We start from the raw sequence: 12,355 nt of genomic DNA on the forward strand, positions 1-12,355 counted from the left end.
ACCTTTGATGAGTGGGCGGGGTCGCGTCGGCCAACGGACGTGCGCAGCACTACGGAGATAGTGCGCGCGACGGCCGTGCATGAGGATTACACAACACAGATCCCGGATTAGGCGCAAGATATTAACTGCTCCTATGGTTGAGCACTTTATGTCTGCCAACCATTCGGAAAATGATTTCAACTGGACAGTGCTGGCTGTGATTGACCCTAAATACCGATCAACTGATGTGGAAATCGCGTTATTGCGCAAGGAGGCGTACCTAATTATGAAATTTGACAGCATCACTAATGGGTTAAACTGTATGAGCGAGTTAAACAGAGTTTAAAACTCAAAATAATCTGTGTTTGATTTCTCATTCATGTTTGCAAAATACAAGGTCCAGCATGCACTTTACTGGTTTCTCCCCATGGCCCTTCAATCATTGGTTGACACACCACATGTGACCTAATGCCGTGGCATTACACGTTTGTGTTGGGAAAGAAACCCAGTTCACAAACAACCGACCGAGAAAGGAGCACCATTGAATGCCAAGCGCTTTTGCTGTTGAATTCGGTAAGCGTTTGGAGCAAACAAATAGAAAAGAATGCCAAATCCTTAAATCAAAATGACAAAACGCGGCACTTATCAGAGTCCGCCTTTTTGTTTTGTAGCTTTCCTCAAAGATCGCCAACAACTGAAAATTAATTGGGAGTAACATGAATGTGTACACGGCTAATTTAAGCAAGTAAGTCTGAACCTAGCGGCCTTACAATATAAAAGTCTACTAGCAGAAAGCAGAGAGTAAAAATGCTCCCTTTCTTTTTAGAAACCACGTACTTTGAAGATCACGTTTTACACTTGCCTTGGAGCATCCCCGTTGCTGGAGGCTTAAGGTATTTTTCCATTCCAAGCACGGGTTGATTTATGAACAGCAGTGAGGCATGGCTATATAATAAATAAGGGCTTGTCACTTTGTTGCAGACTTTTTTCAACCACTGCGCATGAGAATAATTGAAAGCCAGATGCATCTCCTGGCTCCGTAGAGGTACGTCACTTTGAAACGAATTAACTAAGAAGTTAGGTGCTGAAATATTCAGAGAAGCTATTCTAAAAATCCTTATTTGTTTTTCTTTTTTGTCAGAAATTGTTGTTCAAGACAAGATTCACCCTGCCCTAATGAGAGTTGGGAATTCACATAACCCGAACTCGAAACGCGTCGGCATTATGAGATTTGAATCATAACTAGATTGCGTAACACCTATAAATTTGGATTAGCAACCTATTGGGTGTTAGAAACTTGTTTTCGAGTTGTTTGGATTTATATCATATTAAGATGAATTTGGATGTATATGTATATATGGTTAACAACTTTTTTGTGACATATTTATAATTTTGAATGTATCAATATTAATGTATTGTTTCTGTTTTGTGTGTACAATTTTATCACTAATCTTAGCGGAGATTTTTGTATGATAGGTAACAATTGTGTTTGGTAATGAGTTTTTGAACCGTTACGATTTTCTGTGAAACTGATAGTGTGGTCCTGACGTGGCCTCAAAAAAGTATCGACGAACTTTTTTCTATGAAAATAAAAACAAAATAGGCATAAGTCATTGCCTTGAGAGACATAATTGATTTGGTCTTTCTTATCTGTGATCGTAATTTCGATCCTAAAATGAATTGAGGTGTGGGTAAATTTTCTCTTTACTGATGTTGGGTCCTACCCCCCTCCTTCCCCTTCTGGACCAAACCCCTCCTATTTTCGTGTTTTTTAAATAAAGCAATATTTGTTTTTGTAATGCAGGGGGACCACTGCCTGCTCTTAAAAAATGTTGGTACCCACATTCGCCAAGGGGAAGGAGTCCCTTATGGGCCCCTTTCCATTTGCTAGTGGGTTACCACCAACTTGAAGTTGCGGTAACGGCAAATGTTTTGCAATCGTTTCCTCGATCACAAAACATTCATACATACCAGTGCTATTCATTATTAGGAAGGGGCGCTCTAAACATGCCCCTTCCTAATACCAAATCGCAAAACCAAAATGTGATTTGGTAACAAGTTACAGAAACGCATTTTGCCTTCTGAACATGGCAACATGCATTTTACCAGTCGCAAACGGCCTGATGGGACATTTGCAATCTGTAAAATGCTTCTTACATATGGCCCCTTGTCAAATGTTCATTAGATAATTTTTTACTGAAAGAAACATGTTCCCATCACATGATTAGGTTCTATAAGCTTTATTAAGTGAAAATATATATATATATTCCTGTACTATGCTAAATATGCAATTGAGCGTTTTCTAGCGAGAGTACTTGTCAGTTCACCTGCCTCCGAACATGCACCGCGCCCGCCAAGCCGAACCCCAGCAAACACCTCAAGTGCATCCTGCTCAACACCCGCTCTGTCCACAGACACCACATCACCAGACGTCGCGTTCCTCACTGAAACATGGATGAACGCCTCCTTAGCCCCCGACATTGCCACCGCCATCCCGGATGGATACAAGATCATCAGGAGGGACCGCGTCAACCAGACCGGAGGAGGCATCGCCATCATCCACAAGAACACCATCCGCATCACGAGCGAAGCCGACGACACCTTCACCGCCGCCGAACACCTCCACTTCCAGATTCACACCGACCCAAAGACGACCCTCAGAGGCACCCTCATCTACAGACCCCCGGGACCACGCACACAATTCAGCGAAGACATCACGGACTTCATCAGCCCTCACGCCCGCCCCTCCACCGACTACATCCTCCTAGGGGACCTCAACTTCCACCTGGAGAACATCAAGGACCGCAACACCGCCGACCTGCTGGACAACCTCGCCAACCTTGGACTCAAGCAACTGGTCAACACCCCCACCCACTACGCCGGCCACACGCTTGACCCCATCTTCTCAGCCAGCAAGCACATCGCCTTCAGCCACTCTGCCGGAATTCACTGGACCGACCACAGCTGCGTCCACTTCCGCTTCAGAAAAACCACCACCCGCAACAGGTTCCTCACAGAAGTTGGAGCAAGATCACCGCCGACCAGCTCACCACCTCCCTCAGCCGGAACCCACCTGCCAGCACACCGGACCCCAACGAAGCAGCCCGCAACTTCACACAGTGGCTGACCGCCTGCCCCGACGACCTCGCACCACTGAAGAACCCTCCCAGCAAACCCAGAAGCAAGAAGGCCCCCTGGTTCACCGAAGAACTCAAGGACTCCAAGAAGACCTGCCGCACCCTCGAGAAAGCCAGGCTCCTCGACCGGACCACTGACAACATGACCGCCCTCAAACACGCGACCCGCAAGCACCACCAGCAAGAAATCACTGAAGGATCGACTGGACAACAACGCCCACGACAGCAAGGAACTCTTCAGCATCGTCAAGGAGTTCTCCAACCCCAGCACCGGCAACAACGACATCACTCCGTCACAAGATCTCTGCGACTCCCTCGCCTCTTTTTCCCACCGAAAGATTGACGACATCCACAACAGCTTCGGCGCACCTCCCCCGCACCCAACCGTTGAACCAATGCACCCCACCGCCACCCTCTGCAACTGGACCACAGTGACCACCGAAGACACAGCCCGCACGACGAACACCATCCACTCCGGATCTCCGACTGACCCCTGCCCCCACCATGTCTTCAACAAGGCCGACTCCACCATCGCACCCCAACTCCGAGACGTCATCAACACCTCCTTCGACACCGCCACCTTCCCGGAGAACTTCCGAACTCAGCGCCCTGCTGAAGAAACCCACAGCGGACCCCACCGACCTCAAAAACTTCCGCCCCATCTCGCTCCTCCCTTTTCCTGCCAAAGTCATTGAGAAGATCGCCAACAGGCAGCTTGCCGCCTTCCTCGAGACTAATGGATCCCTCGACCCCTCGCAGTCCGGCTTCAGAGCCAACCACAGCACCAAGACCGCCCTCATCGCAGCCACCGACGACATCCGAGCCCTTCTCGACAATGGGGAAACAGCGGCACTCATCCTCCTGGACCTCTCCGCTGCGTTTGACACGGTCTGCCACCGCACCCTAGTCCAACGCCTCAGCAACACCGGCATCCAAGAGAAGGCACTGAAGTGGATCATCTCGTTCCTCGCTGGAAGAACACAAAGAGTCCGCCTCCCCCCGTTTCGTTCCGAGGCCACCGAAGTCATCTGCGGCGTCCCGCAAGGATCATCACTCAGCCCCACCCTCTTCAACGTCTACATGAGACCTCTCGCAGCCATCGCACGCCAACACAACCTCAACATCATCTCCTACGCCGACAACACCCAGCTGATCCTCTCCCTCACCAGAGACCCCGACACCGCCAGAGCCAGCCTCCACGAAGGGATGAAAAACGTCGCCGAGTGGATGAAGAACAGCCGCTTGAAACTGAACTCAGACAAGACGGAAGTCCTCATCCTTGGACCATCACCCTACGCCTGGGATGACTCCTGGTGGCCCCCAGCCCTGGGCACCGCCCCCAAGCCGACAGACCACGCATGCATGCAACCTGGGCTTCATCCTGGACTCCTCCCTCTCAATGACCAGACAAGTCAACGCCGTCTCCTCCTCATGCTTTCACACCCTCCGCATGCTCCGCAAGATCTTCCGATGGATCCCAATCGAAACCAGGAAGACGGTCACCCAAGCCCTGGTCACCAGCCGGATGGACTACGGAAACACCCTCTACGCCGGAACCACAGCCAAGCTGCAGAAAAGACTACAACGCATCCAGAACGCCTCCGCCCGACTCATCCTGGACATCCCTCGACGCAGCCACATCTCCGGCCACCTGAGGAATTTGCACTGGCTCCCCGTCAACAAGAGGATCACGTTCAGGCTCCTCACCCACGCACACAAGTCTCTCCACGACCTGGGCCCCAAGTACCTCAACGACCGCCTGACCTTCCACGCGCCCACCCGCCAGCTACGGTCCGCCAGCCTCGCCGCCGTACCGCGCATCCGAAGAGCCACCGCCGGAGGCAGATCCTTCTCCTACCTGGCGGCCAAGACATGGAACTCCCTCCCCACCCACCTTCGGATGACCCAGGACCACCTCGCCTTCAGGAGACAACTCAAGACCTGGCTGTTCGAGCAGTAGCGGCCCCCTTCCCCCAAGCGCATTGAGACCCTTCCGGGTGAGTAGCGCGCTATACAAGTGTTATGATTGATTGATTGATTGATTGATTGATTGATTGAAATGTCAAACATTTGTATTTATTTGCTGTGCTGCTTGTTACTTTTTCATTAAACACATGTTATACTGGAGTTCTTTCTGACATGATGTGTTTTATTTTTAACCTCATGTTGTAAAGAAAGTAAAATAACTGACTGTTGAGAGACAAATTGAAAGGTGGATTACCTTTAAGGTAGGAATGCAGAGTAGGGGATGTACGACATTACAACGCATGCTTTTACCACGCATGCTTTTACATCGCGGTTTTTACAACGCATACCATTACAACGCATAGCGCTTTGGGGTGCTGGATAGTGAATAGTTTAATTTACTATTCCAACTCCAGTCCCCGTGGACACTAGGGAAGGTGTTGGATAGTAAACCCTATCCTAGAGCGCCCCCCCAGCTCAATGCGTTGTAATGGTTTGCGTTGTAAAAACTGCGATGTAAAAGCATTGCGTGGTAAAAGTTGCGTTGTAAGTGATGTTTCCCCAGAGTAGGTGTGAATTAATAATGGCAATTTGCACCTTCCATGTGTGCTGCAAAATGTATCACACATGGTAAGAGCAAAAAATGAGGAGAAATTAATAATTTCTGCTCATATCACCATTCCAGTGCCTGGTATTCCATGCCATTAGTTTTTGGCGGTGCCTCAGAAATCGGGGGCTGCATCAAAACGCAATGGGTGTTGCAGTGGAATGCCACAGCAACACCCATTGCATGCCCTTTTGCCACAGAGGACTGCGGCGGAAAGGGGTATATTTACAAGGTGGAGTTAAGCCACGCAAAGTGGCTTATCCCCACCTTGTAAATATGGGAAATGGTACTGCACCACTGGAGCATCATAAAAAGTAACACTGGTGGCAGTGCAGGCTTGTAAATATTCCCCCTAGTTTCAGATTTGAGCCAAGTGTACTGCAATAGGGTGCTTCAGTGTCGCTATCGGGGTCTTTGACCCTAATTAGGAGTGTGCTTGGTATTTGTTGCAAGGATAAGAAGGACTGAAATCTCTAATTACAGCCAGTATTTCCACACCGCATTCCGACTAATGCAATGTTTCTTCCCAAAATGGGGAATAACTGCACAAACTAGTTAATATCAGGTACTTTTCCGTGCAGTTTTTCCTTGTTTAGGCAAGACACCTTCTGATATTTTCCATCTACTCACAGCTGAACGGGCAGTGGACGGTGGTGGGTTGTGGCGAGTGTTCAAGGGGTGAGGGCAGGCATGAGACGGTATGCAACCATTACAACGCAACTTTTACAACGGACTACTTTTACAACGCAACTTTTACAACGCAGGATCCATTACAACGAATACCATTACAACACATTTTTTACAACACATATACCTTTACAACGCATACCATTACAACGTAAGTATAGGTAAGTATATAATTATAGTAAAAATGGTATAGGTTTTGGTTTTTGGGTAAAGGGGTATTTTTAGGGTTCAGGGCTAGGTTTGGGTTTTTGGGTAAAGGGGTATTTTTAGGGTTCAGGGCTAGGTTTGGGTTTTTGGGTAAAGGGGTATTTTTAGGGTTCAGGGCTAGGTTTGGGTTTTTGGGTAAAGGGGTATTTTTAGGGTTCAGGGCTAGGTATGGGTTTTTGGGTAAAGGGGTATTTTTAGGGTTCAGGGCTAGGTTTGGGTTTTTGGGTAAAGGGGTATTTTTAGGGTTCAGGGCTAGGTTTGGGTTTTTGGGTAAAGGGGTATTTTTAGGGTTCAGGGCTAGGTTTGGGTTTTTGGGTAAAGGAGTATATTTAGGGTTCAGGGCTAGGTATGGGTTTTTGGGTAAAGGGGTATTTTTAGGGTTCAGGGTTAGGTATGCGTTTTTGGGTAAAGGGGTATTTTTAGGGTTCAGGGCTAGGTTTGGGTTTTTGGGTAAAGGGGTATTTTTAAAAATTAAATTAAATAAAAAATAATTAAATTAAATTAAAATTAAATAAAATTAAATTATATTAAATTTAATAACTTACATTTTTCAAAAAAATTATATACTTACCTATACTTACGTTGTAATGGTATGCGTTGTAAAAGTATATGCGTTGTAAAAAAATGTGTTGTAATGGTATTCGTTGTAATGGATCCTGCGTTGTAAAAGTTGCGTTGTAAAAGCATGCGTTGTAATAGTATGCGTTATAACGTCATACATCCGCATGAGACTGGTCGGAGAGCCATACCTATCCCCGCTGTGCTCCTCTGTACACATCCAATGAAGCTAAACCCAAACATTACAATGTTGTTGACTGCAGTTATACTTTGGTTAAAAACATACATATCTAAAGGGAAAGATCTCAACAGATTATTCACAATTCATTATTCCCATTGAAACTACGTAAACTTTGAAATGCTTTACAGTATATGTATGAGGAAGATTTCAAAATACTTAGTATATTTACTGAACCTGCGGTTTAATAACACAGGGTGTGTAGACATCTATGTGTTACTGTTTTCTGGAAATGCCTAGCACACTGGTACGGAATGCACATGAAACATAAAGCAATATAAAATGTTTCACTCTCCATATGATCCTAAGAATAGCACACGGCTGGAATAGTCTGTGGTCCCACCTGACAGTAATTCTCCTTAAAATTGCACTTTAAAAGAAATTAAACACCACTACAAGGACCATTCGCTAGTGTCAGATGGCATCCATTTTACTTTAAAAGTATGAACATTTACAGTGGCTCATGGGCAGTGTGGGCTAAGGTAAGGGTCCCATAAAAAGTCGCTTAGAAGCTCATTAATAAACTATTGATTAACCTACTCCCATTTGGATTGCAGTCAACATGTTGTGCGCTGCAATACATGTTTTACTAGCCTTTGATAAGTGGACACGTTATTTGGCAAATGGTACATTTTTATTCGTAAATTCTATTAAACACCTGTGCATGTTCCTTCAGTATGTTTGTTTGTTCTTCAAATTTGCTTCATTTTTAAGTAAACAATTCAGCACAGGAGCTCCATGCTTTACCAGCAAACAAGCTGCAGCATTTAATGAAAGAGCTTCCCATCCAGCCACGGGCGCTGTCTCTGAATCACCTCAGTCCTGCTGCACACAGATGCTAAGCAACCAAACGTGCCTTAGAACGACGATGAGCTAATAAGGGAAAGGAGATTCAGCAAACAGAATGTGTGGGTGTATATTGATGAGAGTGAGGTGATGCAAGCAGTGGGGCTCTGCAGGTGCCCTGTGTTTAAAAGGGAACTGAATTAGGATACTCAATAGAAAATACAGCAATTTGATTGTGAATAGAGGAGAGGCAGAGGGAGAGTGGAGATAAGCACATTGAAACACGTTTTATGGTGGTAGCGTTGCCGGAGACCCCAACGTATGTGAGCTTTATCAGTGGTCCAAGGAAGTGATTCCTTTAGGACCACAGAAGGCAATGTGTGAGCTACAATTAATGCCTGCATTTCAGAAAGTTCAAGAGCTATTAATTGAAGCTCTGGCAAACCTTTTGCCCAGAAAACAGTAACTTTCCCTGTCATCCTGTTTTTACGGAGAAATTAAATTAACATACATGAAAACTAAAGAACTCATAAATTCTGCTGAATGAGTGTGGAGTAGCTTGGATTCACATTAGTCCACTGTAGCAAGTAAAATATTTTTTCAGAAATTTCCAAAAAATCATGAAAACACAGCTAAGCAAGCATCTCTGAAACATAGAAAAATGTTCTCATTAATGACGGAAATCTTTCTTTCAAAATGTCATGTTGTACATACACTAGTCTAACCCCTTCGCCACGGGGCTAATTCCCCCGCGGTGCGGGGGGGAGAGGGGCCGCGAGCGGCGCCGTGGTGCTTGTGATGAGCTCAGCTCGTCATGCTGCACAGCGGAGCTGTGCTCATGCCGAGATGAGCTCATCACAACTCCGCCCACTCAATGGAACGCCCCGCACAGGAAGGGAACTAGGCCCGCGTGAGCGTTCCACGGCCGTTATGAAGAGCTCAGCTCATTATGAGCACAGCTCCACTGTGCCTGTCATAAGTGCCGAAGAGGCTAACTCCGCCAGAGACGAAACTTAGTGCAGGTGCTGGACAGTCTGAGTCAAACATTACGATAGTAACTCCATTTGGGGGCATACCTCAGGGCAGGTGCTGGACAGTGACAAGGGCAAAAATTACTATTGTAACTCCACTGGGGACATACCTCAGTGCAGGTGCTGGACAGTCACTGGGTCAAAAATTACTATTCTAACTCTGCTTTGGGCATAACTCAGGGCAGGTGCTGGATAGTGACTAGGGCAAAAATTACTATTTTAACTCTGCCGGAGGCCTAACTCAGTGCAGGTTCTGAACAGTGACTGGGGCAAAAATTACTAGTCTAATTCCCCTGGGTGCCTAACTCAGGACAGGTGCCAGACAGTCACCGGGGCAACAATTACTATTCTAACTCCACTGGGGGCCTAACTCAGTGAAGGTGCTGGACAATCACTGGGGCAAAGATTTCTAGTCTAATTCCCCTCGGTGCCTAACACAGGGCACGTGCCGGACAGTCGCAGAGTTTAACATTTCTATTCTAACTCTGCAGGGGGCATAACTCAGGGTAGGTGCTGGACATTGACTGTGTGAGTGGTATAAAATAAACACCTAAAAAATCATCCTATTATTCTTTTTCAAACAGATACATCTACAGCTGAAAAACATAGACAGTTCTACAAGCAGTAGAACAAATCCAAGTGACCAATCAACAATTTACATGTACGTAATAGAAAAAAAGCATTAAAAAACCTGACGAGTTCACCTCAATATCAAAAATATGAAAACAATTAACACATTTCAATCCCACTTCCTTCAAACAGATTACAATCATACAGAAATTAACATAATCTCAAGACCAACCACTACCAAGAAGGAACTGCATCTCACGTGTCTTCACTTCTAAAAACCAGTACCAAGAAATCACTAGGTAAACAAAAGCTATCCTCTCCCCTTGAAAAAGTCCTTAAAAAGACATTATTGGTCTTGGGTTGCCCTGACTGATGTTTGAGCAGTGGAAAACTTGTAATTGTCTAGAGTATTTCTAGATTTTAAAAGTGCTAGTTATTTAGAGCCCTATTGGGTCTTTATTACCATTTCGCTGGATAGGACTCCATGGGAATATTTACACGCCACAAGAACATCACTTTTAGTGATGTTCCTGTGGCGATCTGGGCTTCGCCTTATTTACAAGGCAGCGTTAAGACACGTGGCTTAATGCTGCCTTGTAAATAAGGCCCTCTGTCACGCTATGCTTAGCGTGAAAGGGGTGGGGCGTGGGCGTCCTACCGCAACAGCGATTGCCTTTGACGGTGTCGCATGTGTATAAGGGAAAACCTAGTCTTAAACATTGGAGAAGCGTGGCTCAGTGGTTAGAGGCGGCAGACCCGGAAGCTGAGATCAGCCGTGGACCAGGGTTCAATTCCCCGCCTCGGCGGGTCTCGGGCTCAAAAATTCCACGGACTTGACAATTCTCGCTCCGGTGCCTACTCGACTCACGGGGTCACACTCTGCGACTCTGGGCAATAGCTTGCTTAATCTCCACTACGGCCCCTCGCGGCGGGATGCCTGGCTTTCACCTTGTGAATACCCTGCCGGGGTATCTCACAGGGGAATACCAGGACGAGTTCCCTAAGCAAGCGCCATGAGACCCCTGGGTGATTCGTGCGCTATATAAATCGAAATACATTTACATTTACATTTACATTTAAACAAGAATGTATCAAATGAAACCTTTCTCCTTGTTTTTGCTGTTTCTATGTGTGCTGCGTTGTGCAGCACACATAGAAAGGGCAAAATGCCATTGGTTGTTTATGTGCAGGAAGGTGACCTTTCTAAAGGGTATCACAAAGGTAGTGACATCCTGAGATTCCAATCTAAGGGGAATTTGGTGATATGCAGAGTGTAAATCCATAATGCAAAACACTTTGGCACCACCTGGATTATTCAATAATTGTTGTATTCTAGGGGTGGGGTGGCAATCAGCCAATATACTCTTCTTCAACGTGTGTAAATCCGCAAAAAATCTTATCCTGACAGTATTTTTCTAGGCCACCACAATGGGTGAAACCCATTGCAAGGAGTCAATCTGTACAATTACCCCATCAGAACAAATTCTTCAAAACTTTCTTCAAATCCTCATTCACACTGATTGGCACATTATGCACCTTATGAACCACACGTTGGGAACTTGGTTTGAGTTTGATGTGGTGTTCAAATCCCTTGACTACACCTACTTTTTCTCTAAAAACCTGTTTATGATCTACCAAAAGATCCTCAATTTCCCTGGCTTTTTCGTCCACACTAGCTATGGGCATGGGAATGTAACAATCATTTTCAACATATCCTCTGGGAAAATACCCAACAACTACATGGTTTTCAGCTCCAGGTACAAGATGTAGGCCCTCTCTTGCAAACCAATGATATTGTTTCCTCTGACAGCCACATAGACCTTGGTTTTCGTCTCTCTCCCCAAGCATTCTACTTTAGATATAAAGTACCCAAACATATACATTTCCTTTTCTCTAAACGCTCCTGGGTTAATATCAGTTGGAATAAGTTCAATGCCTTTCTAAGCATAATAATAAGGAGAGTCCCTCAAAATTGCTGCAGGGGAGCCAGAAACTGCCATAATGGACAGAGTTTTGCCTCCTACAATTGCTCTCACAAGCAGCCCTTTAATTAGTAAACCATCTGTAACACAATTGCACTCAATTGTTAACATAACATTACTGAAACTTTTAATACAGTCCTCAGATACATCAACACTAGGGATTTTTATAGTGTTCTTGCTCAACCAACAACCTGCTTGGAAATGTCCAATCTTCTAACAACCTATGCAGCGTTTATTCATAGCAGGATAATTACGACTATTACCTATGTGAGTCTTCGAACCACATCTATAACATGTTAAGTCTCTTTTTGCATAACTCTAACCACTTTTACTTCACATATTACCACACACACTTCATCACTACTTGTCTCTAAATCAGCCTGGTTATTGACCAACATGCTGATTGGCACCTCAGTGTTATCAAAGAAATCATAGAGCGCTAAATGCCTTTAGGCAAATCAATGACTTATGTCAGAGTTGGATTGCGACATGCCCGTAACCTCTCTAAATAATTTGTCGAGAAGCAAGTAAACACAAATTGGTCGCGAATGTACACATCTACATTTGCCCCAAATTCACAGGTGGCTGCAAAAATTAGCATTGTTAAA

At 45.5% G+C, this 12,355-nt stretch overlaps 1 long non-coding RNA gene across 1 annotated transcript; it reads left to right on the forward strand.

The window, feature by feature from the left end:
- Nucleotides 1–471: 471 nt before the first annotated feature.
- LOC144752028 (uncharacterized) lies at nucleotides 472–1,596 on the forward strand. Its single transcript, XR_013594004.1, has 5 exons — nucleotides 472–552; nucleotides 651–724; nucleotides 806–872; nucleotides 961–1,024; nucleotides 1,121–1,596. It is a non-coding gene; the product is annotated as an uncharacterized LOC144752028 (long non-coding RNA).
- Nucleotides 1,597–12,355: the final 10,759 nt, after the last annotated feature.

This window comes from Lissotriton helveticus, chromosome 4_2 (genome assembly GCF_964261635.1).
Source record: "Lissotriton helveticus chromosome 4_2, aLisHel1.1, whole genome shotgun sequence".
Taxonomy (NCBI): Eukaryota; Metazoa; Chordata; class Amphibia; order Caudata; family Salamandridae; genus Lissotriton; species Lissotriton helveticus.